Source organism: Balaenoptera physalus, assembly GCF_965194825.1.
Source record: "Balaenoptera physalus genome assembly, chromosome: 14".
In the NCBI taxonomy this organism is placed as follows: Eukaryota; Metazoa; Chordata; class Mammalia; order Artiodactyla; family Balaenopteridae; genus Balaenoptera; species Balaenoptera physalus.
This window is the reverse complement of record NC_138893.1, coordinates 64,199,791-64,226,432: the sequence shown is the minus strand read 5'-3', so window position 1 is coordinate 64,226,432 and position 26,642 is coordinate 64,199,791. Positions and strand designations below refer to the sequence as shown.

The 26,642-nt window shown below is 36.2% G+C and overlaps 2 long non-coding RNA genes and 1 pseudogene across 3 annotated transcripts in view; 1 reads left to right on the top strand and 2 right to left on the bottom strand.

Annotated features, from left to right (window-relative positions):
• Positions 1–3,872, bottom strand: part of LOC309642893 (polypeptide N-acetylgalactosaminyltransferase 1 pseudogene) — a 55,607-nt pseudogene extending 51,735 nt beyond the window's left edge. Inside the window, exons 1-2 of the transcript in view lie at positions 3,742–3,872; positions 2,491–2,557 (exon numbers count right to left, since the gene is read on the bottom strand). The product of the transcript in view is annotated as a polypeptide N-acetylgalactosaminyltransferase 1 pseudogene (transcript). The remainder of the gene's footprint in view (positions 1–2,490; positions 2,558–3,741) is intronic.
• The window catches only part of LOC309642428, a 577,545-nt gene that overhangs the window by 444,891 nt on the left and 106,012 nt on the right, over positions 1–26,642 (bottom strand). The window lies entirely within an intron of this gene.
• LOC309642416 overlaps positions 4,137–26,642 on the top strand; it is a 60,613-nt gene continuing 38,107 nt past the window's right edge. Inside the window, exon 1 of the long non-coding RNA XR_014253178.1 lies at positions 4,137–26,629. This is a non-coding gene — a long non-coding RNA (uncharacterized lncRNA). The remainder of the gene's footprint in view (positions 26,630–26,642) is intronic.

The window sequence follows — 26,642 nt, the reverse complement described above, 5'->3', positions numbered from 1 at the left end:
TGGTGGTGCAGTGGTTGAGAATCTGCCTGCCAATGCAGGCGACACGGGTTCGAGCCCTGGTCTGGGAAGATCCCACATGCCGCGGAGCAGCTGGGTCCATGAGCCACAATTACTGAGCTTGCACATCTGGAGCCTGTGCTCCGCAACAAGAGAGGCCGCGATAGTGAGAGGCCCGCGCACCGCGATGAAGAGTGGCCCCCACTTGCCACAACTAGAGAAAGCCCTCACACAGAAACGAAGACCCAACACAGCCATAAGTTAATTAATTAATTAATTAACCAATTTCAGGTTTAATTCCTTGACAAAATGAGATGAAAGGCTGCTGTTAAATCAACACCTTTGTTAACTCCTAGATGTCATTGGAAGGTATTTTTTCTAGTCCTGAAATATCTCCTGCGAGTTCATCTTTTCTGTTTGCATGATTGAATTACGGTCCAATTGATTTTTATTGGAAATGTTTTCAGTTTGGCTTTTGAGAAACCTTACCTACTTTTTTGAACCTGTTTCTTTGGACCCTTAGGTTTTTTGTGTAAAGAGGACCCTCAGGTTTATTGTGGGTTCCCTTCTGAGTCAGTCCAATCAGCTTCTGCCATTCAGATTTAGCATTTGAGTTTCCAACCAACAAGTGTATACATTGATATAGGTTAGGTAACCTTGAGCCATATGTACCCAAAAGAATTCTAAATTCTTCTATGAATATCTGCTGGTATTTAATGGATTTAGAGAAATCTTTAAATATAACTCTTAATTCAGCTCCAGTCCAAGGTTTAAATTCTGTAGTTGCCTGCGCACCTGGCTCATGGGAGGGATGGATCTTCATAAGCAACTGGCATTTTGGGGTTTTTGGAGATCTCTGGTTACAGGTAGGAGTTCTGGACAAGGAGAAGTTGACTGAGGTGCAAGAGAGAGACCAGAAAGATAAGGGGGAAAAGTGAATGCTGGGTACAGAGAGGCAGCTGAAGGACAAGGAGGGGGTGGGTTTGCTAGGAAAAGAGTCTAGTTTGCTAACTGCTCATTAGTTTGGGGCAAAGAATCCTAGTGAAGGAATTTTTGATTAAGAATTTCATTTGGAGGCCTCTGTGAAACCATACCTTGTACCTTATACACTCCAGGCCATAAGACAGAAACAAAATAGAAACAAAATTATTCACCAAGACCCCCGAGGCTTGTTTTGCAGAGTACCAGAAAAACAGCACACATGAAAACAACTTGCTGACAGCCCCTTCTGCTGAACATCTCGAAGGCACCTTGAGGAACTAGAATGACTAATAATGAACTTTAGATTCACAGCAGAAAATCCACCACATGTAACACACTGAACCTCACCCCCCAAATTTGCACGTGCGAGCCATGAAGAGGCATGAAGAACAGTCATACCTGTGCAGAAAACTCTTGAAACTTACCATTATTTTCCACAAACCATTTCCTAGCCTCCTCCCCCTCCTACTCCCTACTTATACAATAAATATCCCACTCAAAGAACCAATTAGGGAGACAGATTTGAGCACTGCTTCCTGTCTCCTTTGCTTGGCCGCCTTGCAATAATATTAAAGCTTTTTTCTCGCTGCAAAAGGCTGTTGCCTTGATATTTGGTATAGTCATTACACAACAGGCAAGAAGCCCACATGCTCAGTCACATATGCATACCAATCAAAACTGCTGCCCACTGGTCCTGAGAAATCTTATTCTTTACTTTTCTAAGGCGCTTCTCAAATCAACAATTGTGTTCAAGTCAAATGTTCCCCAGAGCTGCCACTGAAGGTCCTAATCATCCTCAGTGAAGTTATGCCATTTAGAAAGAGAAGTGCAAGAATTAGTATTGTACATATAAGAAGCAGTAGTTTTTCCTGGAAGAGGAGAACATTTAGTCTTCAATGATCCCATGAGAACCGGCAACCGTTGGCAGGAATATAATGCTTGTACACCTTGAGTCTCAGGTCCCCAGTCTTATGGTTGGCCATCTCTGAACACAGATGTGATAATCTGCATGCCCCAGCAGGGCAGAAAACCAAAGGGAACACTCTCTCTGGATCAAAGCCAAGATCTCAGGACCAAAACACCAGATGGAAGGAGAACTTTATCTGGCTCAGCAAAACTTCTCCAAATGGACACAGAATCAGGAAGAACATCTAACATCGAACTGGGTTTGTGAAGCCAGCTTGAACAGGTTTGTGTGGTCTGTACCTGTGTTCTACCTTGTGATTATTCTTCTTATGACAAACATTTTTAAATAGCACAACACAAAACTAGCACCAAGGAAAGCAAGAAGGAATGAATTCCACCAATTCCACCTCATTCCACCAAGGCTGCCAAACAATTGAAACCAGTAGCAAAACCCAGGTGCCAAACTACAAATCAATAGCAGTTGACTGATAAAGGAACTCAACACAAAAGAAAGAAGAGTTCAAAGCCAGTACTGACTTACCATGTTGGCACAGACTTAACAAGCCACTAGCAGGAAGGCACAAGGAGGCTCTGTGGGTACCACACCTGGCAAAAGGCTGGGGTCCACAGCGAAACCAATGCAGATACTATGCTGGTGGAACCGCCAGGAAAACTGTAAAAATTAAGATCACCCAAATGAGGTTATTTACTCAGAACTCACTATAACAAGGGAGTCAGTTATCACCACATGCTTTTGACAGAGACTCAAAGGCAGGCAGGAGAGTGGGAAAGCTTTATAGTGAAAAAAAAAAAGGGGAAGATCAGGTATGCTCTGATTTGAGGTTGTTGGCATGGGAAGCTGGAGGCAAGCTAAGTAGAAATGGGGCATCCTATGTGATTGGTCTGTGAAGCATTTGGCTTTCTCTGGTTGGTCCTGAGTTGGAAGTGGGGGCAAACATTACAGAAGCTGGCAATTACTAAGTCCCGACCACTTTTGGCCAGTTGCTGCAGGGGTTGTGGTTTGGCTTCCCTAGCTGGTTGCTTCAAGGTTGTGGGTCAGAGTTCTGTTTTTATTGATATATATGGTCTGTCCAGTGTCCATTTGTATATTCAGTCTCTCAACTACAAAACTTCTAGAGAAAAACATAGGGGAAAATATTTTTACCTTGGGTTTGGCAAACATTTCTTAAAGATGACGCTAAATACACAATACATAAAAGAAAGAACTTGGCATATTGGACTTTAAGAACTTCTCCTTTATGAAAGACAATACTGAGAGACTGAAAATACAAACTCCTGGCCATAAAAAAATTTTGGAAATGATATATCTGATAAAGAACTTGTATCTAGATTATAGACAGAACTCTTAAAAGGCAATAAGAAAACAAACAACCCAATTAAAAAATGAATAAAAGATGTGAACAGATAGTTCACCCAAGAAGACTTACGAATAGCAAATAAGTACATGAAATGATGTTCAACATAGTCATTAGGGAAATGCCAACTAAAACTACAATGATCTAACACTACGCACCTATTAGAGTGGCTAAAATGACTAACCATACTAGGTGCTGGTACAGATGTGGAGGAAAGGAAACTCTCATATACTTCTGGTAGGAATAAAAAGTGCAGCCATTTTGGAAAAAAAGTTTGGTAGTTTTATATACTTACCATATAACCAAGCCATTCCACTCTTAAGTATTAAAAAAAGACAACATATGATGCATGATATGAAAAATGTAGGCGATCTCTGTCAGTAAAAATACATCAGGCATAGAAATTCTTATTAACAGATAAACTAGGCTGGTTTTAAAGAAAGTTCTCTAGTCAGCAATGACAGAAACATGGTTCAAGTACCCTATAGTGACACTGAAATTATTAGACACTATAAATTTTAGAGGGCAGTATTTGTCAAATTCCAAAGAACCAATTGTTCTATCTGATTTCTTGAGAGTGACCCAATTCACGTACTCATACTCCACAGCCATCACGACAGACCACGGCACCTCTAAGGATTCTACCACATACCTACAATGACCATTCACTGGCCAATGAGCTGAGAGGTAATAATTAACCATGGTATGAGTTTTATGTGGAGGTGAGAAGTTATCTATTTTTTTCCCCCTGTCTCAGAAATAGTGCACTTAATCTCAACTTTCCTGGTTAACCAGGCACAAAGTTGGCATATTTATTGTTTTATCTATGTACTTTGGTTTTATTTTTGCTATAGAATTTATTTTCTGTTTAAATAAAAGGAAAACATAACCTCCCTGGTTTAGAAGCTAGGGAATTAAGTTATTAGCGTTCATATCAGAACTCTAAGAAGAAGATTTTGATTTTTTACTGATACTTATTAAACAGCTAAATCCTTCAACCAACAATAAATTGTTATTTGTTCTTAGAAGACTAGTAATACCCATTAATATTTAAATATTGCATCATCTTTAAAAGTTGTCTTTTTTCTGAGATGTAGTCTTATTATCTAAAAATATATGATTAAGGATATGCATAAGGATATTATTTATTGTGACTATATTTGCAGTAGGAAAAAAGCAAATAGAAAAATATCAAATTAAGTACCCATCACTAAGTAAATGAGTGAATAAATCAATAAATTATATATATATATATCAAGAAATACTGTGCAGCCATTTGGAAGAGGGAAGGACCTCCATTCTCAGTAATTTGATGAACTAGATTGGTACTGAAAACCTCTCCCTAAAATTTCCTAGAGTTGTAGACACTGAATTAAAAAATAACAATGTGTTTTCCTTATTTTTAAAATTTATAGCTGAAAGTGCAAGAAACAAACAAAAATCTTCAAGTACCAGAAGCAGAGCATAATGAAAGCTAGAGCAATAAGCATGTGAGCTGATACTTCTGCAGCCATAAAACAGTTCTAGATTCAGCAATGATTAGAGGGTTAGATTTTAACACCCACTTCCCCAAGGAACAGGACACCAGGCTTCAAGCCCATAGGATACTTGAAGTTACAACTTAAGTGCCTGTGAAAAAATCAAGGCCATTGAAGGGATATCATTCTAATTAAAGAAATAAATAACTTTCCACACTGACCCAGAAAGTGTACAATAAATCTAATGTTTGTCTTGCATCTGGGTAGAAAACAAAAACCATCCTATGGAAAATTGAAACCATATCTCACAAAGCTGGAGTCCAAACTTACCCATTTATTATAAAGAAACCCCAAGTCAAAAATCATTATTTTAAAAATTTCTCCCAAACAAGTGATGATCTCTGACAAAATTAAATTCAAAATTGTTCTGGAGCTACACTTCAAAAACAGAGGCCATATAAGACTGTATGAGCAAATAAAAATCAATATGTGCTTAAAAATGAGCTCGCAGAGTAAAATTTTAAAACATATAAAGAAACAATACACCAGGAGAAGGAGTCAGAAGATGTCATGAATAATTAGATGATGAGGATATTAAAAAAGAAAGAGAGAGAGAGAGACAACAGTACAATCTGCATTAGACTATTAAACAAGCATGTATTTTTAAGTACATACTATTTTTTTTAATTGGGGTATAGTTGCTTTACAATTTTGTGTTCGTTTCTGCTGTACAACGAAGTGAATCAGCTATATGTATACATATATCTCCTCCTTCTTGGACCCCCTGGACCCCTCTTGGCCCCCATCCCACCCACCTAGGTCACCACAGAGCACTGAGCTGAGCTCCCTGTGCTATACAGCAGGTTTCCACTAGCTATCCATTTTACACATGGTAGTGTATATATGTCAATCTCAATCGACAGATGAATGGATAAAGAAGAGGTGGTACATATATACAATAGAATATTACTCACCCATAAAAAGGAGCAAAATTGGGTCCTTTGTAGAGATGTGGATGTAGGATGGACCTAGAGTGTCATACAGAGTGAAGTAAGTCAGAAAGAGAGAAACAAATATCATATATTAATGCATATATGTGGAATTTAGAAAAATGGTACAGATGAACCTATTTGCAGGGCAGGAATAGAGGAGAATGGACGTGCAGACACAGTGGGGGGAAGGAGGGAGAGGGATGAAAAGTATATAACTCACAAGAACAAAAAAGACATTAGGAAAAACTAAAAAATAGAATTTTTAAAGAAAAAAAAGCACATGCATGCAGAAATGAAAGGTAAAGATTTTGAAATTAAAAATGCAATGTATATAACTATAACTGAAGACTAAAACTAATGAGCCTAATGATACATACATTTTAAAAGACTGAGTTAGAGCTGCATTAGGATTATATAACTGGAAGGATTTAACCTTCAACATCAAAGTGTGTGTGTGTGTGTGTGCGCATGTGTGCGTGCGTATGGGAATGGAACAAGTATAAAGAATAAGCTACAAATTGTTAACTGAGTCAAGGGAGACAGAAAATATATCAAAAGTAGATATAAAAATAATTGAGATTAAAAGTAAATGTTATTTAAAGAGAGACATATAAAAATGATAGCCATATTTCTTAATGGAAATCATCTTGTGGTGATTTCAAACAATATGTACTCTACTTAAAATTGTATGGAATGTCAGAAGATTTTAAATTGAGCATCAACCACTTATGTAATAAAAAAGGCTATTTGATTGTGGAAAAAACTTATTATCACTCCATCCCTGCCATCTACCAAGCCCTTAATATTTTAACAATGGAAGAGGGAAAAATCCATATTTTTGTGCTCATGATGGCTTCTATGTGGCAGAAATCTAATAGCCTTTGCTCTGATGTCTCAGTGTCTTTTCACATCTCTTTCACCTGTGACTTGACTCTACACATCACCCTACATCATTCAGTGGACTGAAAAATCGTCAACCTTAACTACTGGAATAACCATTTCCAGAAATAATTTATAAAAATAACTTTACCAAAACATATTTTCTTCAATGACTAAATATTTTCAGCTAAAGAGGACCAGAAAAAATAATCTTCACACAGATAATCAATATTAGTTACCAACTGCATGAGGGTTCTTTTTCATCACATCTCTACAAAGCTCAAAATCTATCCTTGGCATTTTCATGTAATAAAAATTGCACATAATATAAATTCCTTATAATATAAATTACATATAAATACTTGAATAAGAGGTAGATAAGACTTTAGTTTCCTCCATACAACTCCCTTTAAAAAAATGCACCCTGGGAATTCCCTGGAGATCCAGTGGTTAGGACTCTGTGCTTCCACTGCAGGGGGCATGGGTTCCATCCCTGGTGGGGAACCAAGATCCTGTAAGCTACGTGGCAAGGCCAAAAAAAAAAAAAAAATGCACCCTTACACACACACACATACACACACACTATTAGCTCCCGACTTAACTACACCCATTGAATGCAAAAAGCACTGATTTCTAAAAGCAGTGTAAGTCATAGTTTTATTATAGTTTGTTTTTTTGCTTTCTATTCTATTTTTTAGTTCAAATTTCCTCCTTAGTGCCTGAAACTGTCAAGGATGATCAAGGAGACATATGACTCATTTTATTATGCGTGCAATTAACTATTTTGCTTTATCATTGTGAGGTTGATTACTTTGACTTTCAGGTAGTTGAGGGTTTCTTTATTTGGATTTTAATGCCAACATTAGACCTTTAACGTCCCTGTTAATGAATCTGCATTCAATCTTTCATCTTACAGACGATGACATTCTGCCACAGACACCAGTTGGAGCCATCCTTCTTTATTATGATTCAGCAAAAATTGTGTGAGATCCTCTGGAATCTCATCCTACTGTTAATCTCAGCATCCACTTTTTCAATCACTTTATATCAATGCATGAGTTTGACATGACCCTCTAAAGCTCTTGCAGAATGAAGGGGCTGGTTTGATCAAAGGAACACCTATTGTGATGACAGATTATCCAAACTTATTTTTACTAATAAACAATACCCTTTCATGAACAAGTTTGCCAAAGTGCAGCTGTAGGAGTTATAGACTCTAAGGAAAGCAACTGCACAGTTGGTGCCTTTCCTAGAAATGTAGATCCTCTGCAGCTTTGAAATATTTCCTTAGATTTGAGTGATTTTAGTGGTATCATATTTATATAGATGTCAAGTCTAGATGTTTTTCCGTGTTTCACATCTTTCAGGTAACACCTGTTCTCAAGGATGGCATAGTTCACCACCTCCATTCTCAATTATGTCCCTTCCAAAAAATTCAATACACTGTTAAACACAGTGAAACAGAGGTTACCATAGCATCTGGGGAACGTATCAATACCTATTTCTATCAGGAATACCAATGAAAAAAAGTTACATAGGTTACATAATTCAACTAAATGAGGACACCGGACAGAAAGTACAGATAACATTTCAAAAACCATAGAATTGACTTGAAAGATACAGCCGTTTGGCATCTGGAAAGAGAAGATATGGTCTAGAAGTGGAAGGTTGTTAATTATAAGCACTTTTCTGGGATAAGAAAAAGGTCTTTGTTAAGGGTAGCTTCAAACAGACTTGGGAGAAAATTCTGTATTCCCCTTTTAAGAGATGGGTTATATCGTCAAAGCTTTCCTTTATTTCCTTTCTTTCTCCATTGTTCTTAAGGATTAGGAATCTCAACAGCCTTGAAATCCTGAATTTCCTTATCTAGGAAACCCAATAACCCTCCCTCCCATTTCTCTTAGAATAGTTAACCCTGTTCTTTCTCACTGATAGGTGAGCTATGGAATGTGCGTGAGTCAGAAAAAGCTCTGCCACTGGACAGATGATTAGAAAAATGGTCTGTAAAAGGCCACTTCAGCCACTGAAGGAATATGGCTTTGTAAGCATTTAACTCTGTGCAATGTAAATACTCCTTAATGGTACTTAGCTGCCTTGGTAAGATTTATGCAACTTCAATATCTATTAATTTTATTTACTTTTGACATTGTGCGTTAAATTGCTGTGCTGTTAGTTTATTGCTACGTAACAATTTACCACAAAATTAGCAATTTCAAAAAACACACGTATGTTATCTCACAGTTTCCATAGATCAGAAGTCTGGGTGCTATAAAACTGGGTCCTCTACTCAGGGTCTTATAGGCTGTGGTCAAAGTAACAGCTAAGGCTATGTTTTCATCTGAGGTTCAGGGTCCTCTTTAAGCTCACGTGGTTGTGGGCAGAATTCAGTTCCTTGAGGTTATAGAACTGAGGCGCTCAGGATTTAAAAGACAAGAGAGAGAAATTATTAAAAAGACTCAAATGAAAATTCTAAAAATGAAAAATAATTAATAAAATACTTAATAGATGAGATTACCGGCAAATAAAACACAACTAAAAGAGACTTATTAAACTGAAAGATAAATCGAAATAAAATATAGAGATTGAAGAGAAAGATAGTTTTAAAAATATGAAAATAAAGTAAAAAGAAAAATGGGCATAGTGACATGGAAAAATGGTCTATCATATTGGAAAGTAAAAAAGAAAAATAGGGCACTATTTCTGACAATTTTCAAAATTTACTGAAAGGTATTAACTACAAAGTTAGAAGATAAATTTTAAAAGACATTAACTAAATATGTTAACTACACATACAAGAAGTAACATAAATCACAAACAAGATAAATACAAAAAATCATAAATATTATAGAAACGCTGAATATTAAAGACAGAAAATATTAAATGCAATCAAAACAAAACTTATATTACTTTCCAAAGAGCAGCAAACAGACTGATGGCTGGCTTTTCAACAGAAATAATTGGAGCTACAAGACTATGGAATTGTATCTTCACCACTAAAAGAAAATAACTATATTATGAGAATTTTACATCCAAATTCAGAGAGTTGAAATCCAGAGACCCATGCTGAAAGAAATAGTAAATAGTACTATAACTGAATAGGATCTTATGGGGCCTTCCCAAGACAAACCCCTCTACCATGTCCTCTGTCTGCCTCTTGTATGTATACAGAAAAGCTGTGGTCTTCTAGGCCTCCCTTGAGTCACAAAAGCCTGGCTCAAGAATTAACGATTGAAAGGATGTGAACGTGTAGTGACAAAAACAGCAGTTGGGCCAAGAGAACTGGTAAGAATTTAAAAAGTACATCAGAGATATGGCAGTCATAGAATCTTTAGTTCCTCCCTAAAGTACCTATATAACAGTATTTGATGCACATTTCCTGAATTGTTTTACGGATGCTAAAACCCCCACCAAATGGAAGAAGTTAACTACATGAAGACTATGAGCACACAGCCCCCAGAGCAGCTGGAGTCTGAGGATTGATAATGTTAACCCCTGTGACACCACCCTGTTACCTCACCTTCAGCCAATCAGATAATTATGCAAGAGCTGATCACACACCCTGCAACTCACCTCCCTCACCTTGCCTTTACAAATGCTTCCCTGAAACCCATAGGGGCATTTGGGTCTTTTGAGCACAAGCCACCTATTCTCCTTTTTGGCCCTTGCAATAAACATTTCTCTACTCCAAACTGCAATGTTTAGGTTTGCTTGGTCTCACTGTGCATCAGGCACATTAACTTGGGTTCAACAAAAGTGGAGGAATGAAGAGGTTATGTTTATCTGATCTAATTGAAATAAATATTGACTGCATAAAATAACAAGGATAGTATCTTTGGAGTTTTAATTATGGAATCCCAGTCCTTTTTTTCCCTATTTTATCTCAAAATCCTCCCTACATTGCCAATCCTCTGGATGTGAAGGGCTGGTTATAACCTTTAAGAAATTTTTCCAAGATGTTCACCTAGGTTCTTATCATATATCACTTTGCCAGTTTAAACTACAATTTAGATTCCACATATTTTTTAAAATTAAAAGTTAATATACATTACACACTTTTAAATGCCAATCCCACAAAAATTTTCAGATATTGTAGAAAATGTTTACTATTTAACGTTTTTTCTATCTTTATTATGTTCATTCACAACCTGGCCCAGAGTATCATTCAAAAAATACTTGTTGAATGAATGAATGACAAATAAATAAGGACTGATATCAATCCACTAGCAGCTGGACACTGAAAAACAAAAATACATTTGTTGATACCTTAATTTTAAATCAGATAGAGTAATTTTTTATTTCATTAGGATATGCATATTTGGACGATTAAAAGGGAGAATTGAGTTGTGCTTTGATTTAGAGAAATTATACAAGAAAAATATAGTCAATTTGTTGGTTATGTAAATTAGCTAGTTTATGGTCATTAAACTGCCTTAGGTATATTATTGTAAGCAGCTCTTTGAGGAAAGTGTCCTCAGCAGGAAGCCCCTTTTCTTGTCACTTTAGCAAAGCTATATTGTAACTAACTTTTAAAACAGGCACCCCCATGCTCTACTCATCTCCAGCCTTAGCACACCTTTCAAATCTTTTGATCAAACAACACCTTGCCTAACTTGTCCGTTCTTTCTGTAGGTAGATCAAAGAAGTAGAAATGAAAAATAAGTAATCAACAGATAACCGGATCTCTTCATTAGCTTCCCCTTCAGTAATTTCCTGAACAAACTGTGTGACCAAATTGTGAACAAGATAACATCTAGAGGAAGATCACAAGAAGTCCACAAGCTTGCATGACAAGCCTGCATGCAGTAGGGGGATGGCTATGACTCTGACCCCCTATCTCAGTGATAAACTGAGATTACTTCCCTCCTTCCCTTTAGAAGTTTCCTGGCCAAGCAGAATCTTTGGAGGTGGTTTTTGGGGGACTCTGAGTCCACCATCTCCCCAGATTGCCGGCATTCTGATTAAAGGCACCTTTCCTTTCTACCATTTGTGAGTATTGATTTTGTAATCGGCAAGCAGTGGGACCCCCATTTGATATAATTACCTTTCATTTAGAAAGAAATATAAATGCGCTACTCATGATCTAACCTATTTTAGGGTTCAGAATTTCAATTTGAAGGCTTGCAATATGAAATTTTGGCTTTCATGGAACACAACTTTAAGAAGTTACTTTTTAAGAGATCTCGGATTCACAAATATACAGTGAATCATCACTGTTAGCAAAAACTTCAAAGTGAACATATCTAATGTCCCCACTCCTATTACAATACCATATTAAAAACAATTCTAACAATTCAATGCATTTAGCTCTAGGTAAAGCCAACTACTAGATTTGATTTTATTAGTGAAAATCAGAGTCATTGGTTTTAAACTGATTTTCTTAATAGCACCAATTATAAAACTCTTACAGTATATCTATGTTTCTAATTGTTTTTTCTTATCTGTGATTATCAGCAGGCTAGTGACAATACAGGATGGAGAGAGTTCACTTTATTTCACTCATGCAAACAACATCGGAACTATACATTATCCATAACAGCATATTATATACACAATTTTCATGTATGTAACTTCACGTACCTGAGCATTAAATGTAAAGTGGCTACAAATACCAAATCACTCATCTCTAACTCTATGAATTACAGCTTCCTGTCAGAGCCCACAAAAATGTACTTACACTTTCTGATATTCTGGGGAAACAATCTAGACTGTGGGAAGGACCAAGATTTTCACTTTCATAAGCTGTATAAAAGGCAAAGCTTTTTTTAAAAAAAGTCATTCCATATAGCAATTTCTGTATATTATTGGGTGGGCCAAAAGGTTTGTTTGGTTTTTTCCGTAAGATGGCTCTAGTAGCCCTTAGTTGTCTTTAAGTTCATTAGAAACAATTTTGTTAGATTGCATGTGACAGCTGTCATATTAGGGTGCACTTAAAAAAAGACATCAAAATTGGTGAGTTTTTGTATAACCATTTTAATATTGAAGATGGAAGAAAAAAAGCAACATTTTTGGCATGTTAAGCTTCATTATTTCAAGAAAGGTAAAAACGCAACTGAAACACAAAAAAAGATTTGTGCAGTGTATGGAGAAGGTGCTGTGATTGATCGAACGTGTCAAAAGTGGTTTGCGAAGTTTAGTGCTGGAGATTTCTCGCTGGACGATGCTCCACAGTCGGGTAGACCAGTTGAAGTTGATAGCGATCAAATCAAAACAGTAATTGAAATAATCAATGTCATGCCACATGGGAGAGAGCCGACATACTCAAAATATCCAAATCAAGCATTGAAAATCATTTGCACCAGCTTGGTTACGTTCATTACTTTGATGTTTGGGTTCCACATAAGTTAAGTGAAAAAAACTTCTTGACCATGTTTCCACACGCGATTCTCTAAAGAAACGTAATGAAAACATTCCGTTTTTAAAACAAATTGTGACGGACGATGAAAAGTGGATACTGTACAATAATGTGGAATGGGAGAGATCATGGGGCAAGCAAAATGAACCACACCAACCACACCAAAGGCTGGTGTTCACCCAAAGAAGGTGACGTTGTGTATATGGTGGGATTGGAAGGGAGTCCTCTATTATGAGCTCCTTCCAGAAAATGAAAGGATTAATTCCAACAAGTGCTGCTCCCAATGAGACCAACTGAAATCAGCACTCATCCAGAATTAGTCAACAGAAAATGCATAATCTTCCATCAGGATAACACAAGACCTCATGCTTCTTTGATGACCAAACAAAAACTGTTACAGCTTGGCTGGGAAGTTCTGATTCATCCACCTTATTCACCAGATATTGCACCTTCGGATTTCCATTTATTTTGGTCTTTACAAAATTCTCTTAATGGAAAAAATTTCAATTCCCTGGAAGACTGTAAAAGGCACCTGGAACAGTTCTTTGCTCAAAAAGATAAAAAGTTTTGGGAAGATGGAATTATGAAGTTGCCTGAAAAATGGCACAAGGTAGTAGAACAAAAGGGTGAATACTTTTTGTTCAATAAAGTTCTTGGTGAAAATGAAAAATGTGTCTTTTATTTTTACCTAAAAAACCGAAGGCACTTTTTGGCCCACCCAATACAAAGTCAGGGATTAGCTTCCTCTTGATTTACGTTTACAAAACATGCAGAGCAGTATATTATATATCAGTTTCCAGATATTCTGTATAGAACATATTCATTCTGCCTGGATGTATTTCTTTTCAAAGGTACCAACTTTAGTCAGAAAAGCAAAACACCCTCTTCAACTGGCAAAAGAGGAAACCATATCTTCTACCAAAGAGTAGCAGATGAGCAGGATTTACAGTCTTTCCTGCTATAGCATTGCTTTTTGCCAGGTTTTGCATAGGGCCAAGATTCTTTTGCTCTCATAGGATGCAATGGCAAATCTCAAATCTTTGACTGGATGAAGAAGGGGTCTACTAGGAGCACTGGTAAACTCCAACATCCTATTACTTTAAAATAACAGATATTGTCATCAGGCACATATTGCTACAGTAAGTTTTTCTACTGTATTTGAAATTATCATTAGAAATAATGGGGTTTTAAAAAAAATTTTTTTAGTATTTATTTATTTTTGGCTGAGTCGGGTCTTAGTTGCGGCACGCAGAATCTTTCATTGTAGCACGTGGGCTTCTCTCTAGCTGTGGCGCACGGGCTCAGTAGTTGCAGTGCGCACGGGCTTAGTTGCCCCGCGGCATGGGGGATCTTAGTTCCCCGACCAGGGATCGAGCTTGCATCCCCTGCATTGGAAGGTGGATTCTCAACCACTGGACCACCAGGGAAGTCCCAGAAATAATGCTGTTAAAAATTTTTGGTTGCAAATTACAGGTATCCACCTTGAACCAGCTTAAGTAATTAATTTAAGGATGCTAAGGTAGCTTAGAAAACTCAAGAAGATAAACGGGGCTGGGTCTCAGCAACAAGCTAGAAAACGGAGCTCAGAACACCATCAGGACTATCTTGCTCTTTTCTATGTACCTAATTCTAAATCTGTTTATCTCCTCATTCATTCCTCTCCCCCACCCACTGGACTCTCATGCCAATTACTATTGTTTTAAAAAATGCAAATCCTTGTGCAGACAACAGACTCTGAAGCCCAAAAAGCGCTCATGACCTAAACTATGTCACTCACTCCCTGACTCTAAAATTTGAAAGCTGGGACAGAGGATAAGAGATCAATATATTTTACGATTGCCAGATAAAACAAATAAAAATACATGATTCCCAGTCACACCTGAATTTCAGATAAAGAACAAATAATTATTGGCACATATTTATGTAAAATGTAAAAATTATCCATTGTTCATCTGAAATTCAAATGTAACTGAGTGTCCTGTATTTTATCTGGAAACCCTGGAATTTCTTGATGATTCTGGAACATGTAAAATTTAGGAGACCATCAACTGCTAATGTCCATTCACTCTGGTCTTCACCTTATGTTACCTCTGTTCAGGATTTAAGGTGGTAACTAAGATCTAACCTCTTGAGATATTCCACCTCTTTTTTTCAAAAAATCAATTTAACATTTAAAAAATGTGCTCAAAGCAGTAAAGAGCTGTTTTAACTTTAGTGATCTGCATGTTTAGATTTTTAAAGAAGCAGTAAATGTATGGTATTTCCACATTCCCTAATTTCTATGGATATTTCCTCTTGTAACTCTACTGGAAAGCATAAAACCAGAGAAATCATTTGGAAAAATTCTCAAAGAAATTTATTTCCAAAGTTTATTCCCTAAAAATAGGTCAGAGAATCAGGACGATGACACTCATGAAAGGACAACTAACTTAGCCTGCTTAGATAAACAGAAAAAGAAGTTAGTACAAACTGAAAGTTTATTGCAAGATTTCAATATAAAAGTTTAACTAGACTTGGAAATGAATGCTAATTCTAATGTGCAATTGGTCTCACTACCAGTTTGAGTTATGGGCCTTTTCCTGGGTACCCTTCATAAAAATCCAGTAAATATACATTAGCTAAAAGCAAATCTCCTAATATTATCCAATGTTAACAAAAATAAATAAATAAATAAAGGTTAAAATAGGGCTTTTGCTCAGCTATTTCCAAGTTTATTAATTAAAAGTACCACTGAGATAATCCATATAAAAATATCCAGTAGTATCATTTAGAAAATTATTGATTCTATATATCAAATACGAGTACTATTTATAATCCAACTTTCACTTAATAATTTGGAAAATTTTTTTTTGAAATATATAAAACATTTGCCTCAAGTGCACTAATTTGTAAAGCTAAGGGCATAATATTATTGCTTTCAGAAGATTCCTTAAGAAAGATACTGTTTAATTGAGTAAGCACATAATTTTTAAAAATTTTAAGACATTCTAAACATTTACATAACTAATAAGGTTTAGAAAAACGTGATATTTTGCTAACCAAACTGAAATTTTATTCAGAAAACAAAAGCATTATTAATCTCATGAAAAGCATTAAGAATATTCTACAAAATACTGGGTTAGTGAAATCAATCTTGTTGCCCCCCCCAAAATAATGTAAAATTAGGGACTTCCCTGGTGGCACAGTGGTTGGGAATCTGCCTGCCAGTGCAGGGGTCACAGGTTCGATCCCTGGTCCAAGAGGATCCCACATGCCACGGAGCAACTGGGCCCCGTGTACCACAGCTACTGAGCCTGCGCTCTAGAGTCCGCAAGCCACAACTACTGAGCCTGTGTGCCACAACTGCTGAGGCCCGCGCGCCTGGAGCCCGTGTTCCATGGCAGGAGAGGCCACCGCGGTGGGGGGCCCAAGTACCACAGGGAAGAGTGGTCCCCGCTCTCCGCAACTGGAGAAAGCCCGCGCGCAGCAGCGAAGATCCAACGCAGCCAAAAATTAATAAATTAAATAAATAAAATTTTAAAACTGTCCTCTTTATTAAAAAATGTAATATTAAAGTTTTATTTTGAAAATATTTAAAACATAAGAAGAATTTTCAGTGGCTAGCAACTTAGTCACTTGCTAGTCACTGAAAATTGACTAGTAATTGATTTAAGCATGAAACAGTAATCAAGGATTCTAGTCAAAGTACCTAAGTGGATATAAAATCAAGTACCTTGGACTTAGGTTCATAGTGCCTGGAAAAAGAATTTAGGTTATGCCCTTGTCAAAATGAGAAACCTTGAGCAATTCACTTATGTCCTCAGTTCCTTCAGCTGTTATATGGGATAACAGTACACAGAAAATTAACTGGTATATTATGAGGCTCAAATAAATGATCTGTAACAAGGTTATTCAGATCCTCATATTTCTCTCAGGTGCATCAGCACTTTGCAGTCTCTACTTTGGCCATGCTCTCCAAACTCCATTTCTCTATCCCCATGGGCTCACAGCTTGACTACCTTTCACAGCCTTCACTGCAGGCACCACTTCAAGAAGTAATAAATGCTATTCCCAGTCCTGACCTTTTAAGCCCTGCATGATCATCTATGATGTCTTTCCACTCTTTGGAAAGTCAAATGCACAGAACCCAGTGGAGGACTCTAGACCTCAGGGGATTTGAAGCCACCAGACAGGAGCATCAGTTCCTGAATGACTATATGAAGGTGAGCCTCCTATAAACCCACGTTCTAGAAAAAAAATTGCACTGTGTTCAGTGACTGAGGTGTGGATTTTGTAGCAGTAGGTGGCCAATGTGATCAATATAGGGCAAAGAATAATTCACAGATCCAAACTTTTCAAGTAAAAGTGTGTAACAGACCCCACTACCTACTACTAGATGATTTTAAGAATAGATTCAACTGCTGTAGGGTCATTAATATCATTCTCATACACCTCTTAAATAATAGTACAACATTATACAGTGAAATAATAACTAACATTTATTGAACATAGATTATATGCCAAGCACTATGTTCAGCATATCACATGATTGATCTCAGCTAATACTCTCAACAAACCTATGAGGCAGGTGTTACCATTATCTCTATTTTACTGATGTTAATTTGAGGGTAATGGGTGGTTAAATAACTTGACCATATTCATCTAGCTGGTAAGTAGTAGAAAGATTTTAAAACATGTCTCTATAACAACCAAACCCATGGAGTTAGCCATTTCACTAAGCTATACAGCATGCAGAAAGAGCTGGAATGATAGCCAGGACACTGGGAATCCAAACCCAGCTCCAAGGCTGTGTGATCCTGAGCAAACGATTTCACCAATCTGTGCCTCAGACTTCTATGGTTCCTTCTAGTGGTACATTTTTTTGGTAATTCCTGTCCAGGATTTGAAAAATTTAAACTGCTCAGAGATTAACTGCTTCTAAATCAGCTTTGCTTATGCTTATGTGCTTATCTCCTGAAATAGAGGATATTTCTTAAAATTGTAACCTTGTGACAAGAAAAATGAGATGAAAAATGTAAAGCTTATGTCAATCTGTGTTTGGACATTTTCCTACTCAGAATACTATTATGATGTGTTTTCCTTGGGGAAAAAAGTGAAAGTCACACTCTTATGTTTAGAATTTTGGATCAAAATCCACTTCTGCTTAAAATGTTGTACAATGAATCAAAGATAACTTCCGCAAGAGAGAAAAAGAGAGAGAGAGAGACCTAATTAGAGAAATGGCATGTTTTGTAAGTAGGGTTGCAAGGTGTCCTGTATACACAGGACATCTCCTATAATTAATGATTGTGTCCGGCATCCTTTGTTGATTTTTTTCAGAATGTCTTAAATGCCCTGTGTTCAGCTTTTATCAATACTTAAAAAAAAAAATCAGAGTTATTTTTAGGCTACAGTGATTAATGCTTAAATTACTTAAATGGTAACAGTAGGTGAGAATCATACCACCACAAATAAAAATCTGGATAATCCTTATGGTTTCTCCTGCAAGTTTGGCTGAGGGAAAGAACAAAATGGGGAAATGAGAATTAAACATATTATTTTTCATATTCAAGAAAGTACAAGACTGTTCTTTGGCTAAAATCTCAGGTGCTGAGCCAGCAGTAACCATCTTTAGAGAAAACTAGATCAGTATGCCTTCTCTAAGTCAGCCAGTCAGCAACAGCCCCTCACTCTAGATAACAGCCAATTAGCAACTGCCTTGCTCCAGTGCCAAAGTGTCTGAAAGGCAAACGTCCATAGCAGCCTTACTCCCAAAACCACTCTAACACAGATGCAAATCTGTCAATCCCTAAACACTGCTGCTTCTGAAAATCCACCAGTCCCTGAATACCAGGCTTCCCCAAATTTTATGTAAGACTGGAGAGACAGTGTCTTCCAAATACATCTCTTCCTTGAAGGCAAATGGAAAGTTCACCATTTTTATATCAGAATGAGTTTGACTTATTAATTTGCATGTTCCCCAGTCTTTCAATAGTTCAACACCTATTTACAGTTAGTTATAAGTTCAAACTTGTGAATGACATATACACCCATTACTATAAGATGATCAAATTCAATCTCCAATTCTTCTGGTGATTGCTATTTTTTTTTTTTTTTTAGTTTGTATTTGAAACCCAAAATTCATATATTTCTAGATGAATTTTCTGAACAGTGAACATTTATTAAACAAGGAAAAAGCCCTTTTGAATTAATTTGTACAGTATGCATTTATCCAATATCAAAATTGGTGGAAAGTCAGATATAAACCAACATATACTAATTAATAGCTACGCATGTCAGATTGATTCAACTAGTACCCAAAAAAGCATTAAAATAAAAATTTTGATAGAGAAATTCAGATGAAGACAATGAAATAATCACAAAAGAAGTTGTAATAACCTTCTGCACTATACATTATCAGTCTTTCAGCTCAAGTGACTATTTGAATGTACCTCTACCAGAAGTATTTTCATATTCCAAAACTGCAAGCAAGTTTCCGATTGCCAGGAAGATACCTACTAGAATTAAACAATTGTAATGGCTCTTTTTACACTTACTGATATTATCAAACATCTAAATGTCTCATTTTTTTTATGGCATAGCCAAGGATGCAAGTAATGAAACCGAGTCTCACTAAAACTGAGTTCCTCTACTGAGTTTATGATTAACCTCTCTATCCAAAACTTTACTCCCTTCCTTTTCCTGAACCTGTTCCCCTCAAGATTGAGGAGTATCAAAGAAAAGGAGGGGATAGAAACTGTAAACAAGCCCGTGTCCCTGTCCTTTGAAGTAAAAGGTTTTTGGTTTAGTCTCCCTTGAGCCTCAAAAGGCTGACTCAAGAGTTAATGATTAGAAAATGAGAAGATGTAGAAACAAAGAATAGCTGTTGGGCCAGGAAACTGGTAAAAATTTAGACTATAAATCTGCCACATGGCAGAATCACCAAACTCACAGTTCCTTGAAAGATATAGATAAAGGCCTGACACACATTCCTAAATTGTTTTTATAGGAAGCAGACCCCCATCAGATAAAAATTGCTAACTGCAAGAACATAGACCCTAGACTGGTTGAAACCAGAAGGTTGATGATGCTTGAAACTTCACCTTGATGCCAACCAATCCAAGAATTGTGCATGAGCTGATCACGCACCCAACAACCCCTTCCCTCACACTGCCTTTAAAACCCCTTCCCTGAAAGCCCTCTGACAGTTCAAGTCTTTTGAGCATGAGCTGCCCATTCTCACTGCTTGGTGCCCTGCAGTAAATGCTGTACCTTCCTTCACCACAACCCAGCATCAGTAGATTGGCTTTACTGCATGTGGGCGAGTGGACCCAACTTTGGTTAGATAACAGTAATAATAATGCAGAAGTAATTCTTTCATTTGCTAGTGCAATATTTTTTTCTTGTGAAAAAGGCTCCCTTATAAGGCTATTGTGAGTAAAATCTTATCCAGATGAGACTTGAGAAAAAATATTATGCAGAGTCTTATATTAAGTTAGAAGTAAATGAGAAAAACTGTATTGTTTTTGGTGAAGATAATATATATTTAGGTGAATGTTTGTATAAAGGTTCAGACATGTTATTACGAAGTTGAAGCAAAGCAGATTGATTCTATAGAAGATGACTACCCTGCCCATATTTTCTAAAATGTTGTTCAAACAGCATCTGATGACCTTTCTATTGACACTGAAGTAACTGTCATGAAATTGTTCTCTTCCTTCAGTAATTATACAGTTTGAACCAAGCAATTAAACTGTTTTTATAATTTTGTTACTAATATTTTTCAGTTCTCTTACTTTTAAAAACCCATTTGCTCTCATTAACAAATGTAATTGAGAGGTACCTGAGTCTACTTGAAGTACTGAAATTATACTTCACTTCTGAAGAAAAAACTCAAAAGTTTCCTGTTGAGTTTATAAAAAATCTATTGAATGAGCTCTACTTATTTCCTGTTTGTTAGTATCCAAAATCTTTTTAGTAACAGAATTATCAACTTGAGAGAAGTACAACCAGTGTTATTAAAAGTATTTCATTGCTTAAAGAAATCTGTTGAGTAAAGAAAGAACTGATAAACTCTGTATACCTTTAAGTGTCAGGCTGTACTTAAAAGGGACAACATTGCTTATTAATAGGAAAAGAAATTCCAATTTAAGGTGGATAATTATTATAAAAGATGGTATTATGTGCTTCAACAAATCAAATTTACAGAGCAATTCTCAGAGTTGTTAACTTTGTCAGTACATGTTCAGTATACTGGCTCATGATGCTAATGAGCATTTTCTCACTAATAAATATTCAGTGGGCAAAAGAATAAAATAGGTTGAGTGTGACCACTGTAGAAGTTATGCTATAATTAAATGGAACATATAATGTAACTGCATGGAATTTTATACAGCAAATTTTGCAGAAAAAGGAATTGTTATGGAGAGGCAAATTATCAGAGGCATATAATCAAAAAAATTATGTAATTTAGAGATAATTTATTTCACATTAACAATATGTATTTTTTAGTAAAAGTGTGGTTCATGTAATATTTTTACTTTATCTCAATGAACATATGGATAGACATCCTATACTTTTTTTTTGCTAAATTTGGCAACCCTCATTGTAAGACTGTTTTTTTTTTCAAGTTAAATAAAGTAACTGAACCACTCTGTTAAGAAAAACTACCCTTTGAAAAAAATGTCTTCTTCTAATGTAGCAATGTCAAGAAGAATGAATCAAGAAAGGGCTTATATCTCTGCTGGATGGGGTAAGAGTGAAGTGTTACTCCTTGAGGCTTCTTCAGGGAATACATTGATTTTGAGAGGATGCTTTGAGACAGAGTTCAATCTTGACAATTTTCCCTATGAGAACAAGTCAAACAATGACATAGGTATCCTATGAAAAACTTCCCTTCCTGAGAAATTTCCTACCTGAACAAGAGGTAAATGAACAGGGATATGGGGGACTGATGATACACTATATTCTCCTTATCCCCATAATATACAATAAATTAGCTTTCTTTCTATTATTAATTTGTATTCTGATTATGCCATGTAGGTGGAGAAACAAAAACTGTAATAGTATGTTTGTAATATACTTAAGATATGTGGATCATCTAAGAAATGACCCGTCTGTATTTGGATCCTAGGTATAGTGCTGAGGAAGAAGGAGAGAGAGAGACAGAGGGAAAGAGGGAGGGAGGGAGGGAGAAAGAGAGGGAGAGGGAGAGAGGAAGGAAGGAGGGAAAGGAGAAAGGGAGGGAAGCAGGGAAATCTACTTAACCTGTGGGTAAGAATACAATGTATGAGGAGACTCTCAGATTCACCCTACACAAATTAGTAGGCCATCCAAATACTTCTGAACTAGGAACAGCTATATCCAACATCACCCTGGAACCGTCACACATCCCAATACAATTGAGACATCTTCCAGTAATGTTACTACCAGGAATATGACATAAGGAACCCATCTAAAGGCTGTGCCAAATCTGCCTTGGATCAAGTTGAGTTATAGTTACTCCTTACAGTGGGGGATAAAATGAGAACAGAATTTCTTTCTTAAATTAGATTAAATTCAAAGGGTAAAATAGCTCTGCATTAAATTTTTCATGACTGTCAGAGATATTCAAATTATAATACTATCATCATCATTCAAGCTCACCCTTCAGCTTCACTAGTATCTGGTCACTGGCTCAGCTACAGTGGTATTGCTTTCTTGCTTACATGTATATGAAAATACTTGGAAAGCTCCAGGATTTTGCCCAGTGTGAATGCTTCACAGTTAATTCCTAATTACACTCTACTACCAGTGTCTTGGCTTCAGGCATGGCTTATTTCTCTCCATTAATATTTTAAGGTTCGATTCTGAGGGAGCTGATGGACCAACAATTCTCAAATCCCTGCCATAAACTTCAGCCTCATAGTGAATCACTTTTATCTTTAAACACCAATTGTTATGCCTATGTCTTTTTCTCATTAGATAATAGGTATCTTTATTATCTCTGGTAAAATCTAGGCTCATTGTTGTTTTGCCCTCACTCAGAACTCATCTGCTACTTAATCCTGAACTTCTGGCACTATTTTTATGCACCTTTAACATCTACCTTTACTCCTTAGTCTACTCACCCATACTCAATATAGCCATTTTCTTGCCTCGCCTTTCTACATTTTGCTTTCTACATCTACTTAATTTTGAGCTTTTTACAGATGTTCCTCCATCTTCAGGACCTCCTGTTATCCAAGATGAGGACTTTTCTCCTTTTCACGTGGTCCAACAGAACTTTCATTGTCCTACTCCTCATCTAATGAACAAGTCAAGACAGCCTCTGCCCAGTCCCTCTTCAAAAAATTGAGGATGTCAGGATTAGATAATATACTCTTAATTACTGGACTGTGGGCAAACTTTAAGTACCCAACACCATGTTATGACTAAGCCAGCATCCACTGTTAACCACAGTTGATTACGTATAATGATGGTTTCTCGTATTCATTTTTTTGATAAATAGCACTATTTATTAACTAGATTGTATCTTCTCAAGTACTTGATATACATAAATTAAAGAATAGGCAGGCCAAGTAGCTACTAATGCAAAGACCTGCTCTAGTGACACTAATTAAATATGTTCTAATCAATGAAACTTCTTTAGACATATCTTTATGGCTAATGACCATAAACATAAAATGGTGACCATTTTATGTTTATAAGAGAAAATAAGACGTTTAATATTTCTAACCTTTATAATTTAATACACTTTATATTTTCAGCCATCTAAATAACATGACACCCAACATCAGGTGAAATTCCAGTAAACTGGCATTTATTCCTCAAACACCTTTTGTATGCTGTGGGCTATCAAATGAATGTCTTAAGTAGTTGGTCAATCTTAGCTTGCTGACATGTTCTGTAGGAACCACTCCTTCTTGGTCTACATAATTTAAAAAGCTATTTGCAAGCACTTAAAATTTGGGAAAATTCCAATGTAAATTTTTTTTCATAATTTAAATAATTTGACTATCTGGCAATACTGAGCCTCTTTCCTGCATGCCATGATCCACATTACCACAGTCTCTACTACTCCCTGCTTTTCTATCTACACCAAAGCACAGTGTTGATTGTGATGTTATATTTATTTTTATAGTAGAGTCAAATAGAAAATAATTAAATGCTTCTTCTGCCCAACTCTCAGATAACAGAAAATAAAGTAGAGATATGTTTAGGAAAAACAGCAGAGCACATAGTCTTCTTACAGAAGTCCCAACTCATTAGTATCTAAAACAAGAGGCTTCAGGTGAAAGAAATGCACGTGGCTTGCTGCATTCATGCTGCTTATCTAGCCACTGTGAGTATTACTAGACTTTGCTTTAGACCAAGGATCTGTGAACTACAGCCTGATGTTCAAATCTGCCCCATTACCTATTTTTGTAAATAAAGTTTTATTGGAACAAAACCATGCGCATTCACTTACTTGTCTTTGACTGCTTTCACATGCAATATAGGAGGTGAATAGTTGCACAAGAGAACCACCTGACCCCCAAGATATTTATTATCTGGCTTTCACAGAAAGTTTGTTGATTCCCACTTCAGACAATATTCAACGAAAGTTAGCAGCCCCAAATCTGATGGATCTTAAAACCAAAAATAGTGACTAGCAATAATATAATAAAGCATATAATCAACTACTAAATTTCCTGAGAAACATTTATAAATATGGTAAAAGTTAAGAAAAGAGGTCAATATTAACTAAACAGTTGTGAAGGAATTCATAAAGAATATATCTAAATGTATTTTAAAGATATTTATAATAACAACTATTGTAAATGTTTCCAATTTGCCTAGGTTAGAAAGCTCCTTTATAAAGCTCTTGCCTAGAAACAAAGAAGAAAACAATATTGTTAATTATAGCTCTAATGAGCATTTATGAAGACAGATGACCTTGGTAAAAGGAAAGATACAGAAGCTAGAAATCGTGTGCCTTGATTTAAGATAATTCATGTGTTTTCATTTTTATATTTCCCAATGGAATGTGAATTAATATATTATGACTTTTAAAATTTGATGATTGAAAATAAGATATTGTCTCAATGTCAAAATAAGATATTGGCAAAGATGTGAATATATTATCTGTGCACATGTTACTGTCAAAATTAAATCATTTTATGACATTTTAAATCAAATTCTTCACTTTTTCTAATAATTTTTAAATATTGTTACGACCAAGTAAAAATGTTTTACCAAAGAGAAATTATGATTACGTGAATAGCACTTATGAGCATTTCCCATTTATAATATGCCAATGCACTATTATATCTATCAGACATTATGTGGAATCAACAAAGTGTTGTAAAAACAGATCCTTCATTTTCTCTATGTGGAGTAGAAGGAAGATTATTTTTAAAGAAAAAGAGATCACTTTGAGAGAAAACTGTGTTAATTATGATTTGGTTTATAAATTTTTTAGTGTTTTATAGTGAATTTCAAAAATATACATTAGATTGTGTTCCCTAGAAGACCAACAATTCTACAAGATTCTAAAGCGTTATGACTCTTTTAAATGAAATGAAACAGCAGTAATTGTGTTTGAGTCAACTCCATGGCAAAAAAAAAAATGGTGCATAAATTAATAAAAGATGACATTTGTACATCATTTATCTCCTTGCATGATATGAAAGAAATTCAATCACATAATTACATTACCTATGAACTGTTGAGCGGGCAGAATAAGTGAAACTTTTAATTTGAGATTGCGAGGGAGACAAAGAATAATTACATGCCAGGCTGGCAAGGTGCCAATGCTACACTGGACCTTCGCATAAAAGAAATGGCTGAAGGAAAAATATTTCTCTAGAAATTATCATCACCTATGAATGTAAAGAAGCTCAGGTCTTCTTTGTTTCCAACTTTTCTGATTTGTAACTCTTTTCCCTCAGAAATACAGGAACAGGAGTTGCAATTAGCAACAGAAAAATTCAGTGCTGAAAATTAAATATGTAAATAAAAGAATAAAGAAATCTATACTTTGTGCTTTTCTGTATGTTCGGTGATTTGGTTTGTCAGGGTCAAGATTTATTTCTTATATAAAACATCACAACCATGTGGGAAAGCGAATTAAGGTCCAGTTGTAGATTACCATTTCTAACAATGTCCTTTCTTTTTTCAGAGTGAGTCTAAACCAGATAAAGACGAAAAGAAAGGGGAAATATATTTGAGATTTTAGACCTAAATTGTATTAGTTGGTGTTTGTACTTATTTCAGGTCTTTTCTTAAGCCACTGGGGTATTTTTGGTGCAGTACCTCAGCTAGACCCCAACCAGCCCAAGCTTGAGGGAAGGCAGGTGACACTTGTGAAAGGAGAGCCATTAGGAGTAATCTGTAACTGTCCTGGGGCTCTTGAGTCTGCCCTGCAGTACTGGTGCACCACTCAAGTAAAAGCCCCCGTCTGACTGCACCAGAAGTGACAGGGAAATCAGTTTACACTCCTACAAGTTCACAAGATTCCAGCTCCTTCCTTTTTTTTTTTTAATAAATTTATTTATTTATTTATTGTTTGGCTGCGTTGGGTCTTCGTTGCTGTGCGCGGGCTTTCTCTAGTTGCGGTGAGCGGGGGTTACTCTTCGTTTCGGTGCGCGGCCTTCTCATTGCGGTGGCTTCTCTTTGTCACGGAGCACAGGCTCTAGGCACGCGGGCTGCAGTAGTTGCGGCACGCAGGCTCAGTAGTTAT